Raw genomic sequence first — 19758 nt, 5'->3', positions numbered from 1 at the left:
TGAACAGTGGTTATATGGTGTCTGTGTATTTTATTTTAGCATAGCAGTGATATTGGTGCAAGTTCTGTCAAGTTTTGTTTTGTTTTGATTTTAACTTTGCTTATTGCCACTTGTGGACAGCCTTATCACACAGCGCTATTCAGGTTCTACTAGTGTCGAAGATCATTGATTTCACTTTTTTTAATAGACACTGAGGGTTCGTTGACACATACGCTACCAAATTTTTTTGTTTCAACTGCTTCAATTGTTTTCCTTCCCAGTGGTGTTGTACATTTTCACAAAAATTTGCTTTCAAAGTGAAGTTGTCGACTTTCTTCCAAGTTGTGTGATATGCTGTGAAAAATGGCATGCGTGTCATGAAACTTGTTCTAGATTTTTTTGATCGCATTCTGCATGTACGAGTTTTTTTCAACCTTCTATGAATGCTTTGTCTCAAAAATATTAAGTATTCAGGCTAACGTAGGATTAGGTTGCATTCTGGGTTCTGTTGTGCCGGGTAGCAGCTCAGCAGTCAGATTCTTTTACCGGACTTGCCTGAGAGTACGAGTTGTGTGAAGCCTGCACACAGGCCCATATCATGCCATTTGACGCAATTTTTACGCTTGACCGCCATCAGTTCAGAAAAGGACTGTATTAGGCTACTACGACAAACATTACCCCAGCTTGTTTTAGGCAGAAAAAAAAAGTTTGTGCCATGGTCGCCATCTTGCATGTTCTCATACACTTAAATTTCAAATTTGTAAAATTTGCTGTTCTCATCGTAGTTGTTCCAACAATATCCCAAGTTTTCCAGAAGTAAAGGAACCCAAGAAAATTGTTTTGGAGATTAGAGAATATAAGCCATGCCAGAATAAAATTCTTAAATTTAGAAAATTTGCTTTTTGCAGCATTTACAGCTGTAAAATACAGAGTAATGTGGTTCTAGTGAACGTATGACCTGTATTAAGAAAAAAGTACCACTCCGTGGCATTTATTTTGGGAAGTTAAATCACAGCACTCAGTTCCTTGCTCGCATACAGCCGCCCAAACCTTCAACTAGACTGCTCAACGGCCACTTTCAACAGTGATGCTGTTTAAGCTGGAGGTTGTTTCATCTATTCTGCGCAGCTTAATGTGTTCGCAGTAATGTCACCATGACCGGATGTGACATCATCATGACGTCACATCCAGTCATGTCTAATAACCAGAACTGAGGTCACCACATGACATCATGTCCGGTCATGACCGATGACTTCACCGTGCGATTCACGCATATATGAAGCTAACCTTGCCAGGCATCCAATCTCCCCAGTGCTATTCACAGCTTGCTTAGAGGAAGTATTCAGACTTGGAATGGGAGCAGTGAGGGATAAGGGTAGATGGAGAATACCTCAGTAATCTGCGATTTGCTGATGACATTGCCTTGCTAAGCAACTCGGGGGATGAACTGCAAATAATGATTGATGACCTAGACAGCAAAAGTAGAAAGGTAGGCTTGAAAATCAATATGCAGAAGACTAAGGTAATGTTCAACAGCCTCAGAAAGGAACAGCAGTTTACATTAGGTAGCGAAGTACTGGAAGTAGTAGGCGAATATGTCTACTTAGGACAGGTAGTACCCGCAGATCCGGACCATGAAAAGGAAATAACAAGAACAGGATTGGGATAGAGCGCATTTGGCAAGCACTCGCAGATTATGACTAGCAGCTTACCGGTATCGCTCAAGAGGAAAGTATACAACAGTTGCATCTTACCATTACTCGCCTATGGGGCTGAAACGTGGAGGCTAACCAAGAGAGTTCTACTTAAGTTGAGGACAACCCAGAGGGCTATGGAACGAAAAATGGTAGAGGTAACATTAGGAGACAGGAAGCGTGCACAGTGGGTCAGAGAAATAACTCAAGTTACCGACATTCTAGTGGAAATTAAGAAGAAGAAATGGACATGGGCAGGACATGTAGTGCGAAGAGAGGATAACCGATGGTCACTGAGGGTAACAAACTGGATTCCAAGGGAAGGAAAGCGTAGCAGGGGGCGGCAGAAAGTTAGATGGGCGGATTAAGAAGTTCGCAGGGGTGAAGCGGATGCAACTAGCACAGAACCGGGTTAAGTGGAGAAATATGGGAGAGGCCTTCGCCCTGCAATGGGTATGGTCAGGCTGATGATGATGAATCCCACAGACTTTCGGTAGAAGCAATGTTAGGTAACCCAAGGGCCGCCTTATACGCCAGCCTAATCATAGCGTCCACCTTGTTTTCCTCCGTCACGTCCATATTCATACAAGGCGTCGCATAAACTGTTCTACTGATCACGAATGCCTGTACCAAATGACTTGACTCCTTTTCCTGCAATCCTCTCTTTAGATTGGAGATTCTTTCAGTGAGCCTCATGGCAGCGTTTACCGTATTCTTTAGCTTTCCTAAGGCCTCCTTATTTTTCCTGTTAGTCTGCAAATACATGTCCTGTTGTAGCGTATCCTCCTCCTCCAATTGTCTGTCTCTACCCCTGGTGACACAGACTAACATCGCACCAAGTGGTGACACACAAGCGATCTGTATCTGAAGAATGGTGGCACCTTAGATAGAGAAATGTTCGTGTCAGGCCGCACAACAAAAAACACTGAAATTGTGTGATTCAGCAACTTCAGCTACAGATTTTTTTTTATCGCACTAGCAGCAAAGAAGCCAGAAGAGTCTGTCAGAAGAAGCTCTGATTTCAGCTTTTAGCGATTCAGGCACTACAACCACCTGTAATGCCAACTAGTGGCCAAAGGTGCACATAGTTTCCGTACCCACTTGCTTTTGAGTATGTACACATGATCGCTGCATGTTCTCTGTTTAGGAGGGTTTCCACAATCGTTAGCAACGATCTGCTGACACTGGCACACAAGCGTGTAGTTTTCACGTAGATAGGAACCTAGTGTATACTTGAGTGAAGGCTCTCCAGCTTATGATACAAACTATTTGTAAAAATAAAAATAAATATGATTGTACAGGGATTTTGGGGAAACCAACAGGTTGCTTGTTTTGACGGATGTTTGGAAGAAATGACTAAGTGAAATGCTTAAGTTCATAGGCCTCTTGTTTGTCCAACACGGGCATTGTGAAACTTCACTGGCTGAAGCTGCAATGGAATGAGTACATCTACAGTGGTTTGCTTCCACCAGGAACAATGCTGTGAATCTGCTTCATAGCAGTGCTGGTGCTTCTCAAAGTGGCAGTCCTGTACAATGTAGACCAGCTGCCACAAGTAATGCACCGGTACATCAATCAAGTGCGAAGCCCTCACAGCCACATTAGGCAGTATTTGCATGTAGCTTCCCGAGAAGAGTTCAATAAACAGATATTTAACCTTCGTGGCACACCAGCTCAAATTTTGTCACCCTCTGCAAAATGTGCCAACCATAAACCCCAAAAAGTTGACAAATGCACGAAATGAGTTGTGCTATGAGCAAAAGAAGACCGGGCTTAAAAATAATGTTTCTAGCAATTTGGCAAAGTTATGAGAATGGCAAGCCTTCACAATGAACCACGTAACACATTGGTTCCTGGTATTTGGCTTCACTACATTTTATTGGTGTAGTCGGGAGAATAGGAATTTCCAACTCGCAACAACCACCCCATCTTGATACATCAAGGCAACTGCTGCAGACATACAACAGATCCGAAGGCATGTCGCCTAGCACACATTACAATAGATGCTGTCAAGAGAGTGCAAGAAGTGGCCGATTCCATGCCAAGTTACTTAAGACAATGCCATGTTTCGGACACCATCACATACAGAGAACTTTTGCTCAGATAACCACAGCTGTGTTACCCCCGCAAGGGTCAAGTGTTGTTGTATATGACAAACTCTTTAATCCATGCCAGGCCTGTTCACATATCAATCTGTTGCTTTAATTCTAAAGGCTGAAAACTAGAGAGGGAAAAAGTTGCAGTCACACATTTGTGCTTCTCCACCTCCCGCCACTGCAAATCATGCGTCCAAAATCACTCTGAATGCTTTCCAATAATAACATATCAGCAAATGCAAGGGTGACAATACTCCACAACAAGATTAAATACATTGCAAGCAAGATATTTTAAACTTAAATAGGAGCACGTTCTAAACCAGTAGGAGTGAGTGTGTCCATTTGGTCGCACCAGTTACAGCTCACTGCACTACTGAGGTAGCGGCGGAATCCAACTGGTGGAGGAAACTCGTACGTCGGCCCAGAGTATTCCTTACCTCTGTAAATGTAAATAAATGAGAGTAATACAGCAATTACATTTAGTTTGCATAAATTCAGCAAACTCACTCACAGTAGAATTTGATTTGAGTAAAGCAAGTGAGAGTGCCTGCCGCAGAAGGAAAAAGGCAGTAATGAGACTAGCAGTCAATGCTAGCACAAATACAAATATTTAGCACACTTGCAAAACACTGAAATAGCAAACAAAGAGGCTAAGTTAAATCACGTGTGCAGTAAGTGCGGAATATGCTGCGGCTTGCATGGAATTGTAATCAAGAGTGCTTATAGCAGCAACTGCCAAGCTCTTTGACAGGATTACGAAGTACAGTCTTTGTCAAAAGTGTAGAGCCTAGGGGGTCTGCTTCTGGGCCAGTTCCTGCCGCTTGTAATGAATTTCCGGTATTCCAACTTTGTTGATGGCAAGAAGATTTTTTGTCCTACCCCCTTCAGTGGGAAAGGCCTCAACTAATTCTACATCAGTGCCACTATTCGGCTCAGAAGCGGACCCCCCGGGCTCTACACTTTTGACAAAGGCTGTACATGCAACGGTGCCTCACTCCCCTCAACAAAACGTACCACCTCAGGTTAATTATTGCTTTGTTGTCAAATAAGCTGTCAATGGCCTTGATAGCAGCTTGAAGCCAAGCACTACCCACTATTTATGGAGGCATTGTTTCTGCTATCATTCCCAGTTTTCTCAAAGTGATGACGCTGTTGGAGCAAGCAAAAGTATTAGGGAACTCTGCGGTATCGACATGCATCTGAAGTGTTAAATCTATATAAATAAGCTCAGCGAGTTCTACCAATGCAGTTATTTTCGTAGTAAAAGGGCAGATACTCTCATGGGCAAGAACCTATGATAGCCGAAAAGTCACCCTCATTGCTGCATGCACCAATGTGAGTACTCGACAGTGGAACGTGTGAGCATACAAGCACAATAAATTCGTGCGGGTATACGCCCGTATCATGTAGCAATTTTATGCTGAGCAGTAGGCTCGTTTCACTCCGGGGCTCATTTTGCACTGGGCCAGTTTACATTTATACTATCTCTCAGCTAGCCAGCAACTCCCCTTCTTTAGCACTTCGTCGACACTGTAAAGAAGCTGACCTCTTGCACTGCAGCACCACGTATGGGCCGCATAGATAAATACCTTACGACAGTTTTTTGACAGAAGCACGACCGTTTCTATGGGCCCAGCCACTCCATCTGCTGAAGCTGCGAGGAAGGCAATAAAACCTCCTGATCATAAACCAGCGCGTTCACGCTGGCGCACCACACCAAAATGCCTGCTACTGCCCAAACAAACTAGGCCACAAACGAAGAATTTCAAAAAAAAAAAAAAAAAAGCAAATTACAAACTTCCGTGACTCTCGACTCGCAAATAGTTTCACATCATCTGTAAGTCGCCGCGTACGTCCCAATACCCCAGTGCACCCCGAAGACAACAGCAACCGGCGACCGATCGGTGCACAGCAGCAGGTATGCAACGGTTGTTTCAAGCGCGAAGAAACGGGATCGACGCATTTATGCAGTCTCCACATGCCTTCGCCCGGAGACTGTCGCGTGATTATGCCGCGTCAGTAATTGTGACTACCGCATAGCTGCACTGCCGTGTAAAAACTCGTTAAAAAAACTGCAAGACTGTAGCAGAACGCCGACAAATGCTTTACCTAGAGCTCGCGGGCATGTACGAAACACCATCATTCGCGTACGACTCACCGTAGTCGGAGGCTGCAGACAGGCCAGCGACAGGACCGAAGGCTACGCTGTTGAATTTAGGGCAACAATCCACAAACTGAATCAGATTTTCACCGAATTTGCATCTATCGGGATGATGTCCCGCAAACTACAACAAGCCGACGCATGAAAAGCGACCTAGGGCTCGCAAGGCGCGAGCACCCGTTGTCCGAAAAGCGCGCCAGCTTTTGCTGTGCGGCGGCTAGAAACAGGGTAATTGGCATCTGGGTTTGAGGCTTATTTCCAGAAAAAAGCAAATACTAAAAGTTGTTTGACGTCACATCCGTCGAGAGAATCAACGCATCCTCCTTTCCACTTTGGTTCTGGCCGCGCATGCGCAGTTCACGGAGCCGGCTCTCTGCAAGTTCGAACCTCGTAAATATACGGCGGACGTCGATATACAGGCTCATGGCTCACGGTCTTCGCTTAGGGTTGTGTACGGCAAGCATCGCTGTCACGCATATAGCTTCAGGAGATGCTACGTACTGCACCAGCTCCACCCGCTGGCATCGAGATACCCACATTCACGAGCAGCTTTCGCTTCGCACTGAACTATCACCTCGATTTGCCCGTAATGCGAGCGAGCTATTCCTAGCATTTACGCTGTCTTAGGTCCTGCATCGACCTCCGAAGATCTAGCGCTGGCACAACACACACACACCTTGCCGTGCAGAACATTCGGCAGTCCAAAGTATGTATGTGAAATGGCATTATGCTCGTTCCTCACATGCAGACCGAGGAAACAGGATGTTTCTAGCTAAATTCTTCGTTTAAATTCTACCTCAGAGCCGCGGCAGAAGACATGCCGAATCTACTTGAGGCCTGCGCTGCTACTGCGGCGAGCTGCACATCGACTCGTCGAGGCGAAGACCTACTGCACCGCACCGCAAGAGTGCACAACCGGAAAGCCGGAAGCGCGAATGATCCGAATTCCTTGTGAACAGCAATGTTCTTTGGTATTTAGGGGAAGACTAGACTAAAGTGCTTAGCCTGCATCTTTTTCTTGTCATTGAATTTTGCGTACATGTAGTTTAAACCCCCGCATGCTCGAGGTTAGCGTGACCCGACTGAACGGCCGCGCAGCTTCGAAACGATGGGGTCGATATGCATGCATCGCCGGACTTAGGTACGCGGTAGAAAATGTGCGCTGCACATTTCGTTGCAGAAGCTGACTCTTGGAATTTTGCAGAGTGTGCCATGCAAGTGATCGTTGCTACAACCACACATCCATGTTCCAACGGCTGGCCTACCCCGAGGCACATAAAAGTTCAACCGTGGAAGTATCAATGATCGAAGAGAGGACAGATTTTCACAATATTGGGCGTGAAATCGATAGCTACCAGTGCTCAGTGTTAGAGAAATTCTGCCTTGATCATGCGCAATTCAGTGTTTCAGGTGTGGTCAGTAGCTATAAGTTTGAACAGTTCGCCTGTCATGACAGCGGCGCCAGCGATGGACCGGCGGAGCGATTTTCCACGCTACACCGCTGTCTTGCTAGAAAGCCTACCTAGGCGGCGTTTGACATTCAGCTGGTTTTTGTGGGCCCCGTAATTGAAAGCAACGCCTTCAGAAATGCGTTAAATGTTCAAAAATGTATTCTCTTCGATAGTTTCACTCCAGGCTGTCAAAGCAGGCGGACGTTGATAAAACATTTGAGCACTTCAGTCTTTAGAAATCTGTAGAATCGCCTTCAGTTTTTAAAATTATTGGAAGAGGTCACTTTCCGATCGCTGGGACATAGACCCTCATGACAGCGCTGTCATGTGAATAAGGATCACACCAGACTGAAAGCTTGTCTCATATAACATTGTTGATTTTTATGGTGCATAAGCGACTAATGCTGCCATATGCACCAAGAACAAGGTTTAATGTATTTATTTTGTGTGTAATGACTGAAATGTTCTTTAGGATGTAGCTTGTTTAGGAACATTTTAGGAAACCAAAAATGCAGGAAATTTGCATGTCTCTCCTAGGAACATGCTCGGATGGAAAGGGATCTGTTGCAAAATTGTACAAAATGTTTCCTCTTACTTTCTCGACTCTGGCGCACATGTAAGATATGGTTTATTGTTAGTTCATCTCCACACTTCTTGCATATTGGTTTGTCCTCTTTCATGTGTATGAAGCTGTGTGTGAGGTGTGGGTATGTGTTTTGTGAAGATGACCTAAAATGGCCTCCATGTTGCGTTTTTGATTACTGCACGATTTCCATTCCTTAATTACAGGTTTGACAAGTATAGTTTGTAGTTTATTTCAATGTTTCAAAAATCCTGTCATTTCACTTTCACTTTTCTTTGTACAAGCTTCTTGGTATCTTCATGCAGCATATTCACCCTCTGTAATTTAGTATTGCGTCAAAGTAACCTGGTTATTTCTTTTCATCACCTTTCAAGACAACTGTCCCGATTTCATAAAGTGTAGGGTTTTTGACGACAGGAACTCCTTGGAAGTCATAGAAATAAATGAGTTCCACAATCATGAGCTATCTAGGGTATGCATATACATGTCCATCGCTCAGTGGAATGGTGTCAGTACGCTGTTAGAACAGGTCTTGTGGTAACAACAACCATTGTCCGAGGTGGTCTTTTAATGAGCATTGAAATGCTATGTAACTACAGGTACTGATAGAACTCTTGATCATGTTATGTGATGATGCAATCCTTGCATGCATATAGGTATACATTTCAGAATCTGCAGTGCACCACTTGACCATTTGCCACCAGTTTGTGTGAAAATGTATTTTTCATGCATGTTAACCAGTATTTAACCGATGACCCCTGTGCACAAGCAAAAGTGCCACGAGCCAAATGTCACGAGGCCACACGACATGGCAGGAGCTGTTAAGTCAAGCTTACAAAGTTATATTTGAAATATGTTCTGGGACGTTTCAGCTCCAATTAAGAAAGGTTGAGGCTTACAGAGGTCTATGCCAGGTTGTCTATCACCTAACAGGGCAGCCTACGACCGTATGCTAATGAGTATATCTGAGATAACAGAGACATGAATTAAGGAATTAGTAATTATGTTTGTAGCAAAGGGCATGTAAATTAATGGGAATCCACAGTGGGATCTGCAGACAAGAACCATTAATGCTGGCACACCATACCCTTACAGGTGGAGATTAGGAGTCTCCCTAATTTTTTTTCTGCTCAAAGCTTGTCATTTCCTTCGTTCTTCCAGATGAGGAAGATGTGAAAATGATAGCATCAAAAATTCCAGAGACCATCGTTAACAAGGATGCTGATCCCAACAGCGTAAAAAGGAACTTCAGAAAAGGTGGGTGACTAGTAATGCTGGCAACAGTTGAAGCTAAGTGGAAAGGCATGAAATTGAAATGCAACATATGCAGAGATATGTTGCGAGACGACCAGTCTGTGGTGTGCAACATCTGTCTCCGTTAGTTTCATCAAGTGATTGGCCAAAGCAGATGGGGCTTGTGGTTTTGTGATAAGTGCAGTGTGGTAGCATAGATGCAACCTTGCCCATTAATAATTGGAGTGGAGTAAGTGCATTGTTTTGTTTTTGTAAGATGTTCATGGTTTCCATGCAAACATTATGAGAAATTTTTTCCTAGAGAATGTTTGCTGAAATGTGAATATAATGTGCAATAAAACTAGTGTTTTCTTGCTATTTACTTTTCCTTGTATACATTAGTTCTGTGAAGAAAACCACCGGCTAGAAGGAAATGTAATGGCATGCATTTTGATACTTGGCCCCGTTGTGCTGGCTCAGTAGTTAGTGCTTGACTGCTGAACCAAAAGGTGCAGATTGGTTCCAGCCACAGCAGGGGCATTTCAATAGAGGCGAAACAATAGGCCGTCATGCACCGTGCGGTGTCAGTGCATGTAAAAGAACACCAGGTGGTCGAAATTATGCCGGAGCCCTCAACTATTGTGTTCCTCATAGCCGTAGTTATTTTGGGATGCTAAACCAGATATATATCACATCATACTCTGAGTAAGATGCTATTCATGGTCAGTTATTCATACACTAAATGATCAATTTTTTTCTACATGGTACAGCAGCTGTTGTACAATTTTACTTTAGCCTTCATGAAGAATATCACACTGGCTCCACATGGCCTTCTGTTGACCCTTGATATGCGTCACAGTAACACACCCGAGTATGTATTTGTCTAAGGGCACCTATGCATGCAAGGAGGGGACCGTTACTTTCCATTTGTCAGAACTGAAATGCACGATCCACATCATTTCTGTAATTCAACTGCCTGCTATTTGAACTGTCCAGCATTGATGCAAGTTTCAAAGAACTGCAATTAGCAAATTAATCCAAGCAGGAAACCATGCCAAGAACTGCTTCGGTTTCATCTTTAACAGCTGTTTGAGAACTAAAATTAGCCAAATGTTGCAAAACACAATGAGAGGTTACAAAATCTAAAAAACAATGCAGCCTACCTGTGGCATGTAGGGTTTCACATCCTAAAGTGACATACGTAGGTATGAAAAATACTGTAGTGGAGAGCTCCAGACTAATTTGACTGCCCGGGCTTTGTACTTTGCGTTGACACCTTGCAGGAAACAGAAGCATTTGCATTTCACCTGCACCAAAGTGCGACTGCCATCACTGGCATTAAACATCACGACCTTGGGGCAAGTAGCGGAATGTGCCATTAAGCTGTCGCAGCGTCTACGTGCATGCTATGCACGTCAACCTTTCTAGCATTAAAGCTGTCACATGCATGGCAGATATTCATGTTCAGCTTTGGACTGACAAGTTTAAAAGTGTACTATTTGTGTTTGTCTAGCATGAAATACAAAGGAAATGAAGGAAAAACGAAAAAAAAAAATGAACACATGTTGAAAAAGCACTAGTCATTAACACATAAAGCATATTCGTTCCTTTATTATGATAAAGTGGCCTTCAACAATAGTACAAAGCCTGAACATTTAGGAAAGTGCTGTGCCAGGCAGCTATTTTACAGAAACCTGAACCATTTCACCTGTAGTAATGCGGGCGGTGTGGGCTGGGCACTTATTTTAGAGCGCAGCTCTTTGGCGCCCGTTCCTGGGTTTCGCGTCGGCCTCGTAACCATCTCCGCCCCGCTTTCATCCCCTCAGCGCTAGCAGCGACCGACTGATACCGCTGGATGCCGCTGACGCCGCTAGAGTCAAGATAACGTGACTGCATAGAACACCGTCGCCGCCATGCAGAAAGAGGAGGGGAGGGTTCCCCCCCCCCCCCCCTGTTCTTGTGTGGCGGATAGGGTGCTCTTCAGTTGCCGACGCGCCGGTTATTTCACGTAGACCCCGGCACGTCGACGAATACGTGACCACCTTCCCACGGCTAGACCTGGTTGTTGGCACTGCGGAAGCGAGGGTATCATATTGTTTGCGTCGGCATCGGCGGCGTTGTCCCTGAAACCAACTCCGCAGCTGGGGTTGACTCACTATCGGCGTCAGCAGCATCAGTCAGTCGCTGCTATCACTTCCCTCCTCCCTTTATCGCGTTGTCCGCTTGCTGCGCGCGCTTCTGCCCCCATCGTTTGCCGCTGGGTGTACACGCCGCCCCCCTCCCCCCTCTTCCTGCGAGTCTCCGGTTGTCAAAGCGCCGGCTCGAACTTAATTCCTTTCTTCGCTCCTCCTCCAATGCAACCCCTGTGCGGTGGCAATCAGAGAGCCAGATCGGTGGCGGCGGATCTGTATATGTGCACCGCCCGAGCCGAAATTGCCGCTGCCGTTCGCCACTGCGAAATTATCTGCCTGTTCTTTCTGAGCCATGAGCGAGATGACCGGTGGATTTGCTGCGCTCAAATTTCGCATTAGGAAGTAACGTAATCGACGGTAATTTTTTTTCGGTCCACTCCAACATGCGAAAACTGCATCAAGTGCATTCCCATTTTCCGAGTTTTGAGCTCTGTAGTGCAGGCTAACAAATTGTCGATGACTTATTTTCGTCTGATTGTTGCACAGCGCGTGTAAATAAATTACCACTGCACCTAATAAACACTGACATGCACGTGCAACATTGCCGATCATAAACGGACATACTGATGTCCGTCCGGACATCGGCGCACTCATCACAGCACTCTTCGTAGTCTCACACAGCACTCTAGTAGGACGTAATTCGTACATCACAGCATCTCACGGTAAGCACAAACCACACCTCCAACAAACACGAATGACGCGATGCTTGGGCTAGAGACACGCCGGCGACACCCAGCTTTTTCAGCGCCGTTTGTATATGTATACTACGTAGAACTTGCAGCACCAAACCTCAATGCGAGCAGAAAGCGATGCGTTACGTGACGCATCTCATCACAGATGGAAGTGACGAAACTTCAAAGAATCAAAACTACATAACTACATAACGACCGTCGTAGACGTTAATCTACATGATAACGAGGACCAAATGAGCGGGCGTGCGGGCCGCGGACTGGCCGTCAACACCGCGATTACATGCGCTTGCGCTCTGGTCGTGCTTGCCACCCTGCCGCGGTCCAACTCACGTAAATCTATCATCATGCCATCACGTAGTATATCACCCATTCTAGGCACTATTCTTGCCACTGTACTATTCTTTGTAATTTCATATTTCACGCATGCAGTATGTAGTACATACTTCTTGCACCTCGCACGTACACCTCATACCAACTTCGATTTGGCTACATATGGCTACCATGTTGTTGCTACCAAGACCGACTGAAATACAGACCTGCACAGATAGCACTGCTCCAGCGCGCACCTTCTAGTTCATAACCTTCGCCGCTAGGGAACGAACGCTACGGGTAACCTGGCGCTACTGTAAACCTGTTAATAAGAAGGGTCTATTAGTTCTGTCATTTTTCTTCGTCGTTATAGTTTATTTATGTGTCCACGCTGTAATGCACAAGCACCTGTTCTGCGCATGTGCAGCGAATAACTGCAGTGCCGTCGCACAAAGCGGAATCGCGGTATGTCCATGCACGGCCGGTCTCGAGGGAGAGCGCGTTTCTTCTCTTACGGCCTCTCCAATGGGGTCTGTTTCCACCGCCCGCCGCGCCTCGGTGGGGTCGCCACCGCCCCACTGCTGCTATAGTGCTCTAGAATAGAGCACTATACTGCTGCTAAAGCCCCTCTAGGGGCTTTAACTGCTGCTCCTCCGCTGCAGCCGTTCACGCACAAGGGAAACTCGCGCTCGCTCTTCGCTCCGCCCGCATGGGTTGCAACTGGCAGGTCCTGATATTTCAACCCTTATGGCTTATAGGAAGAAGCCGTAATCAGCGTCTGATTTATCGTGTATGAGCAATAGAATAGTCAATGATGCGCGTGCGCGCGCCTTCGTCAGTGCTGTCGCGCACGGTCGAATGAAGTTTCGGGTGCACTTACATCAACACTTTTTGCCCCTAAATTTTTAACAAAACTATATGTACCATTTTATGCAGTGTGCCTTTGGAAGCTCTAAGCAGGTATAGCGCGACCTGACGCTAGTGCATGGCAAACTGTTCAGTGGATATTCTGTCAACCGCTGCCGTTTTCGTTTAGAGCAAAAGAGGCACTGACGAAAATTCATAGCACGTCTCAGATTCAGAGTAAGGAACAAAAATTTACGCATACAGTTAAAATTTCAGTTGTCTAGTGAAGTGGGCTGTTCTAGCTTCGTTTAAAACAAATCGGTAGGTTGAAAGACAGCAGATGTATACGTAGTCTCGCGACTGACGCAGACGTAGACAGGCGTAGTCAGTTTAATACAGTGATAAACAACATTTAATCAAGGAAATGGGCATAAACAGATATGCATAATTGAAAAGAGCGGCAAGCAATAAACAAAAAAAATGTCCTTCAAAGTTAACACATTGCACTCATTCATCAAAACGGTACATGCGGCTAGAAAATTAGTCTCAAAATCTTTCTGGACGGTTTGTGCACAGGAGTTGGCCTTTCGTTCCTGTCTGTCATTTTCTTAGCATAATTGAAAAGAAGGATTCTGAGAAATTTCTCACATATTAAAGAAGCGGACCTTATAGCATGGCTATTGTCAATGCCTTCCGGGCAACTCAGCAAAGGTGAGTTCTCAAGTGCTGGCTGGATTAAGATTTGAAGGAAGGTGCACGACAACTTTTTCAAAAAAAGACACAACCTTGTCCAAGAGGGCTACAAACTCTGGACGACTCGAATTAGGGACTGTATGTTTTTGGGGACCAAACTTTTCCAATGTATTTGCGCTCGTTAATATGGAAACTCACTGTCCGGACAGTGGACAGCGTGGAATTGCAAAGAGCCCCTCGAAGATCATACATGTTGGTCGCGTTATGGACAGTGCTGAGAACAAAATCTCTATTTTTCTAACCAGACATTTTAATTCCTGCATTTTGCATGCAGGATGCCAGTAGTATGCAGTGAAAAAGTGCATGATGGCCCTTTCATTTGGTGGTTTAATATTTCACAGCACAAGTTAAATTGCCTAGACCACAGCTCTTATCATTTACAGCATTGCATGAATGCCTCTGAAGACACTATTTCTTTTTAGTTTAATTTGGCTTCGCAGAAAACATAATTAGGTAGTCGACCGGGTTGTCGAGTTGTGTGATGTGGACAGCCGTGGTAAGAGTAAGCCATCTAGACATAAGATATGCCATCAAGCGTATAAATATCCAGGCGAGTGAAGCGGAACTATGTTATTTCAGGCATAATTACAACGAGGATAATGAAATTGGAGCGGCAAAAATATTGTGTAATTCCAACTTCAATGAACCCCACTATGCGCAGAAGCAGATCCTATCATGGCATAATATTTAAAAAATTCTTAATCGCGATTCATTATTACGGACAACTCGTTTTAAGGACAAATTTGCTCGGGAACAAAACTGTCCATATTAATGAGGCACGACTGTAATTAATTTTTTTTTTGTTCTCCTCCATTTCGGCCCAGCTATCGCTCAAAATATTACAGTAGTGTTCAATTTCAGTTTTGGTCAAATGTTCATTCGGTGTTCCTAACGTTCTTTTTTTTAACGCCTAATAAAGCTATAAATAAACGTTAGCATAACCTTTCTATAAACATTTTAACAACATATATCTAATATATATGCAGCATTATTCTAGCATTCTTGAAAATGATAAAACAACCCTGCACGAGCATGTAGCCTACCATTGGTGATGGTACTACTAGCCACTGTAACAGTACACAACTACACGCGACATACAACTCCTATAGTCACCTCTGAATAAATAGCACAGAGAAAAGCTTTTATATCCATTATAGAGGAGTGTCCCTTGAGTAACAGTGGCGAATGTGTAATAAGCAAAGCATTCTATACCAAAATAATGGGGCAGCGATTGCTCTCTAAGGCAGGCATTACTGCACAGATAGTTACAAGGAACTATTAGTTCAAAAACATACTAGAAAAAGAAAGGAAATATTGCTAGGAATTAGTGCTTGAAATAGATTTCCTGTTTTGTCATGAAATAATCATGATATCATGTAAACATTTCATTAAACCAACGTTTATTTGCAAAATTAAAATAATGTTTATAATACAACATAAAACATTTGCTGGTCTATAAATTATAGCGAAATTGATAACAAAACTTAAAAGCGTTTACTCTGACTTTATACTAATACTTTATCATGTAAGCATTGTGCAACTGACATTACATTTTTATAAAATTATTTTCATCTTCGGTGTTACCTCGATGGTTTCTCATCTAGCGCTGAAAGACGGTTTTGCCATTGTTGCTGTTATGTTTGCCTTGAAGAAGCTTCGATGTGATCACTGCTCCTTCATTTTTTTTTATTCATCTTCTTGTACAGGCTTGGGAAAAAATTCAGATTAAAATGAACAAAAGTAAATACCATGCCACACTTGCTGTTGAACTAATTGGTTCAAATCCATATTTGGGAACACAGCGCGGAACAAGACGCAACACAAGAAAACGAAGGTAGACAGGACGGAGCGCTGAACTGACAACTTTTATTTGAAAAGAAAGAAGGTGACCCGTATTTAAGCGGTGCCTATCATAACACGTGATCAATTCAGGGGGAAAAACCCTGCTAAAATACCTTTCTTGAAGAAAGAATTGGCCAAAGACAGCTAAAATGTTAAGAGGGATAAGCTCTGATAAATAATTTGCTACATGAAAGTTATCTCCAGTGCTGATAACCAGAAAAAAGAGATGAACATTTAAAAGCGCAAACACGACAATGTTTCTACAAACAAGAATGTGAACATGGTACTAATCGCAATGAAAAGAGGTAAACAAGTAATTTTGAATGCTAGAAATAAAAACATTGACAGGACTGTGAGCACGACGATAACAGGATAAAAGCCCAACAAAAACACGGCAAAAAATGATTGACAATGATGAACTAGTAATTTTTAATGCTAGAAATAAAAACATTGGCAGGACTGTGAGCATGACGATAACAGGATAAAAGCCCAACAAAAACACGGCAAAAAAAGATTGACAATGATAAACGACTAAAAACACAACCAAAAAGAGGTGAAAGTTTTTCGAACTCTGTTAAAATCTGTACTCACTTGAGAGAAAAGCTACTTCTTTTTCTGACAGTAGAATTGAAGGCATGCTTACGCACTGATCATTCATCCTTTTTATGCTGGCAGCTTCCATAATCTCACGCGTTAGCTTATCGACATGTCTCCCTATCACTGAGGTTTTTTCGAATTCTGGTAAGCATCCTGATTCCGTATGGTCACAGTCCCTACAATGAATGCCCAGATGGCGCGACTTTTGAACGGTTACACTGTATTTGTGTTCTTTCAATCTCTCGTTTAGGCAACGACCCGTCTGACCAATGTACTTTTTGCCGCAAGACAGAGGAATGGAATAAATAACCGACTTTGAACATTGAACAAAGGGCTGCTGGTGGCGAGTGGTGCAAATGTTCCTTACTTTTTTAGGTTTATTTACACGATTGCAGAGACGTGCTAAACGCTCAGGGGCACTGAAAACTACTTCTACACCAACTTTTTTTTCCAATTTTTCTCAGGTTGTGGGAAATTTGGTGCTTGTATGGCAGAACAACCAAATTTTTTCTGCGCATCTGTTGTCTTTCAGCTAAAGGTCTTTTTGACTTATTCAGCATACCCTCAGCAACAGAGGCCAACAGGCCAAGTACATTGGTCAGACGGGTCGTTGCCTAAACGAGAGATTGAAAGAACACAAATACAGTGTAACCGTTCAAAAGTCGCGCCATCTGGGCATTCATTGTAGGGACTGTGACCATACGGAATCAGGATGCTTACCAGAATTCGAAAAAACCTCAGTGATAGGGAGACATGTCGATAAGCTAACGCGTGAGATTATGGAAGCTGCCAGCATAAAAAGGATGAATGATCAGTGCGCAAGCATGCCTTCAATTCTACTGTCAGAAAAAGAAGTAGCCTTTCTCTCAAGTGAGTACAGATTTTAACAGAGTTTGAAAAACTTTCGCCTCTTTTTGGTTGTGTTTTTAGTCGTTTATCATTGTCAATCTTTTTTTGCCATGTTTTTGTTGGGCTTTTATCCTGTTATCGTCATGCTCACAGTCCTGCCAATGTTTTTATTTCTAGCATTAAAAATTACTAGTTCATCATTGTCAGTCATTTTTTGCCGTGTTTTTGTTGGGCTTTTATCCTGTTATCGTCGTGCTCACAGTCCTGTCAATGTTTTTATTTCTAGCATTCAAAATTACTTGTTTACCTCTTTTCATTGCGATTAGTACCATGTTCACATTCTTGTTTGTAGAAACATTGTCATGTTTGCGCTTTTAAATGTTCATCTCTTTTTTCTGGTTATCAGCACTGGAGATAACTTTCATGTAGCAAATTATTTATCAGAGCTTATCCCTCTTAACATTTTAGCTGTCTTTGGCCAATTCTTTCTTCAAGAAAGGTATTTTAGCAGGGTTTTTCCCCCTGAATTGATCACGTGTTATGATAGGCACCACTTAAATACGGGTCACCTTCTTTCTTTTCAAATAAAAGATGTCAGTTCAGCGCTCCATCCTGTCTACCTTCGTTTTCTTGTGTTGCGTCTTGTTCCGCGCTGTGTTCCCAAATATGGATACCATGCCGCAATACATGTCATATGCTTGTCGAACGTTTGCTGAGCGACAGTGTTTTTTAATATAAAGACTCCATTCACGTGTGTAGCACGCTGACAGGATGCCGCTGCAGCATCTACCTTCTGTAATCTTTCATTTAGGGGCTGCACTCACCACGAAACCCGCGGGCGACAGCGCGAAACCAGGCAAAAGCCACCCGCCGCCACTGAAGCAGATGCGGAGCGAACAGTGAGCAGGTCGCGCCCCTTGCGGCGGCGGAGAGCGTAACTCAAGGAGAAAAGTTCCCATTGTTCACGCGGCAATTGAGAAGGCCGTAAGAAAGAGCGCGCGCTCTCTCCCTCGAGACCGGCCGTGGTCCATGGTATGTCTTCTAGCGAGAGAAAAACATTATAAAAATAAGCACTCTCCGCTAAAATACAAAAAGGCAAAATTTTAGAAGTATAATTTGGGCAAAGATCTTTTTTTTTTTTTAATTTGGGTACAGTTTGTTTATATTAGTTTGTGATTTGATGATGATGAAAATGACAGACGAACAGGTCAACCGAGCGCCCTCAACGACGAGAAAAGTAACGAAAGTTAACGGTGTTTTTTGTGCAGGTCTGTATTTCAGTCGGTCTTGGTTGCTACAACCACATCTGGGGATCTCGGATCCGTCCGGCTTTCCCGACGGATCCCAAGGCCCATATCGGAGAAAAATGCGTTGGCTCCGTCGGAAGAACCCTACCGATCGGGTCCGTCCGCTGTACCTCTGAAAAATATTTCCCGGATCCGTCCGTCGTATCCCGAAGAAAAACGCACCGGGTCCGTCGGACGTATACCTTTAAGACCATCGATCGGGTCCGTCCGACGTACCTTTAGCCACAGCCTTTCTCTGCCCGCCTCCTTTCCATCTCCTTCATCCTGAGGGAACTTCACGCTGGTCTCATCCACCCCCTGACTTTGCTCCGACCCGGGGTCTTTAGCTGCCCGCGCCGTAAGCGCCTTCACTTGACCTTCCAGCTCGACTCGCTTTTTTTGTTCTTCCCTGAGCTCAGACCCTATATCTCCTCTAGCTGGTCGGTCTTTGCCCCTTCCATCCTAACCAGCTCTACGGCTCTGCTGCCTGTGCCTCCAGCGCCATCCTTTTCTCCCTCTCAACCTTCAGGTCCCTCCCGAGCTCCTGAATCTTTACGGCCCGTTCACCCTCCAGCCTCAGAATGGTCTCCTTAAACCTAACGCACAACTTGCACGAGAAACTAGTCTCCCCCGCGTCATCTAAGCAGCGAAATGCTTCCTGCAACCGGGTTGCAGCCTTGCAGGAGCAAAATGCTTGCTGCAACCCAAGACGTCCCATCCGGTTTAAAAAAAACGTCACGCCCGGCTATTGTTTTGTGGGTAGGTGGTTGTTTTTAGTAGCAAAATGGTTAGTCGTCGTCCTTCATGGTCATGGAGGAAGCTCCATGTTCATGGTGGGAGCCGTGGGAGCTGTGTCGCCGCGCGCTCTCGTGTTGTACGGTACGTAAGTAATTTTTTCTATTCTTTAGATATTTCAGTATGCATGTATTGAGTCATTGCCCGCTGTCTGAAGTTCTACATTTAGTTTTCAACTTCCCTGTTCTGTTCTGTTGACGACCGTTGAGCCTGCTTAGCCGGCAGTGGGCCCGAACGCCCCAAAGGTGTATTATCGAAAGTTTCAATCGAAAGCTCAACGCAGTTCGACACTAAGGAACATGCGGTTAAATACCGTTTATTAGGCCAACCGCGCGAAAATCTGTCATGTAAAGCACGCCTGACTATCAGTCTTGCGTGCGCTTGAAAAGGGCGGGAAACT

The 19758-nt window shown here is 44.2% G+C and overlaps 2 long non-coding RNA genes across 2 annotated transcripts in view; one reads left to right on the top strand and one right to left on the bottom strand.

Moving 5' to 3' along the window:
- Nucleotides 1-3523: 3523 nt before the first annotated feature.
- On the bottom strand, nucleotides 3524-6132 carry LOC146204879 (uncharacterized). Its single transcript, XR_014704069.1, has 2 exons — nucleotides 5928-6132; nucleotides 3524-4208 (listed from the first exon to the last, which is right to left on the bottom strand). It is a non-coding gene; the product is annotated as an uncharacterized LOC146204879 (long non-coding RNA).
- Nucleotides 6133-6648: 516 nt separating this feature from the next.
- The window catches only part of LOC146204878 (uncharacterized), a 33922-nt gene continuing 20812 nt past the window's right edge, over nucleotides 6649-19758 (top strand). The window contains exon 1 of the long non-coding RNA XR_014704068.1: nucleotides 6649-9221. This is a non-coding gene — a long non-coding RNA (uncharacterized LOC146204878). The remainder of the gene's footprint in view (nucleotides 9222-19758) is intronic.

This window comes from Amblyomma maculatum, chromosome 1 (assembly GCF_055883805.1).
Source record: "Amblyomma maculatum isolate TAMU_Amacu chromosome 1, ASM5588380v1, whole genome shotgun sequence".
NCBI classification, from domain to species: Eukaryota; Metazoa; Arthropoda; class Arachnida; order Ixodida; family Ixodidae; genus Amblyomma; species Amblyomma maculatum.
This window is presented reverse-complemented; position numbering and strand designations above follow the sequence as displayed.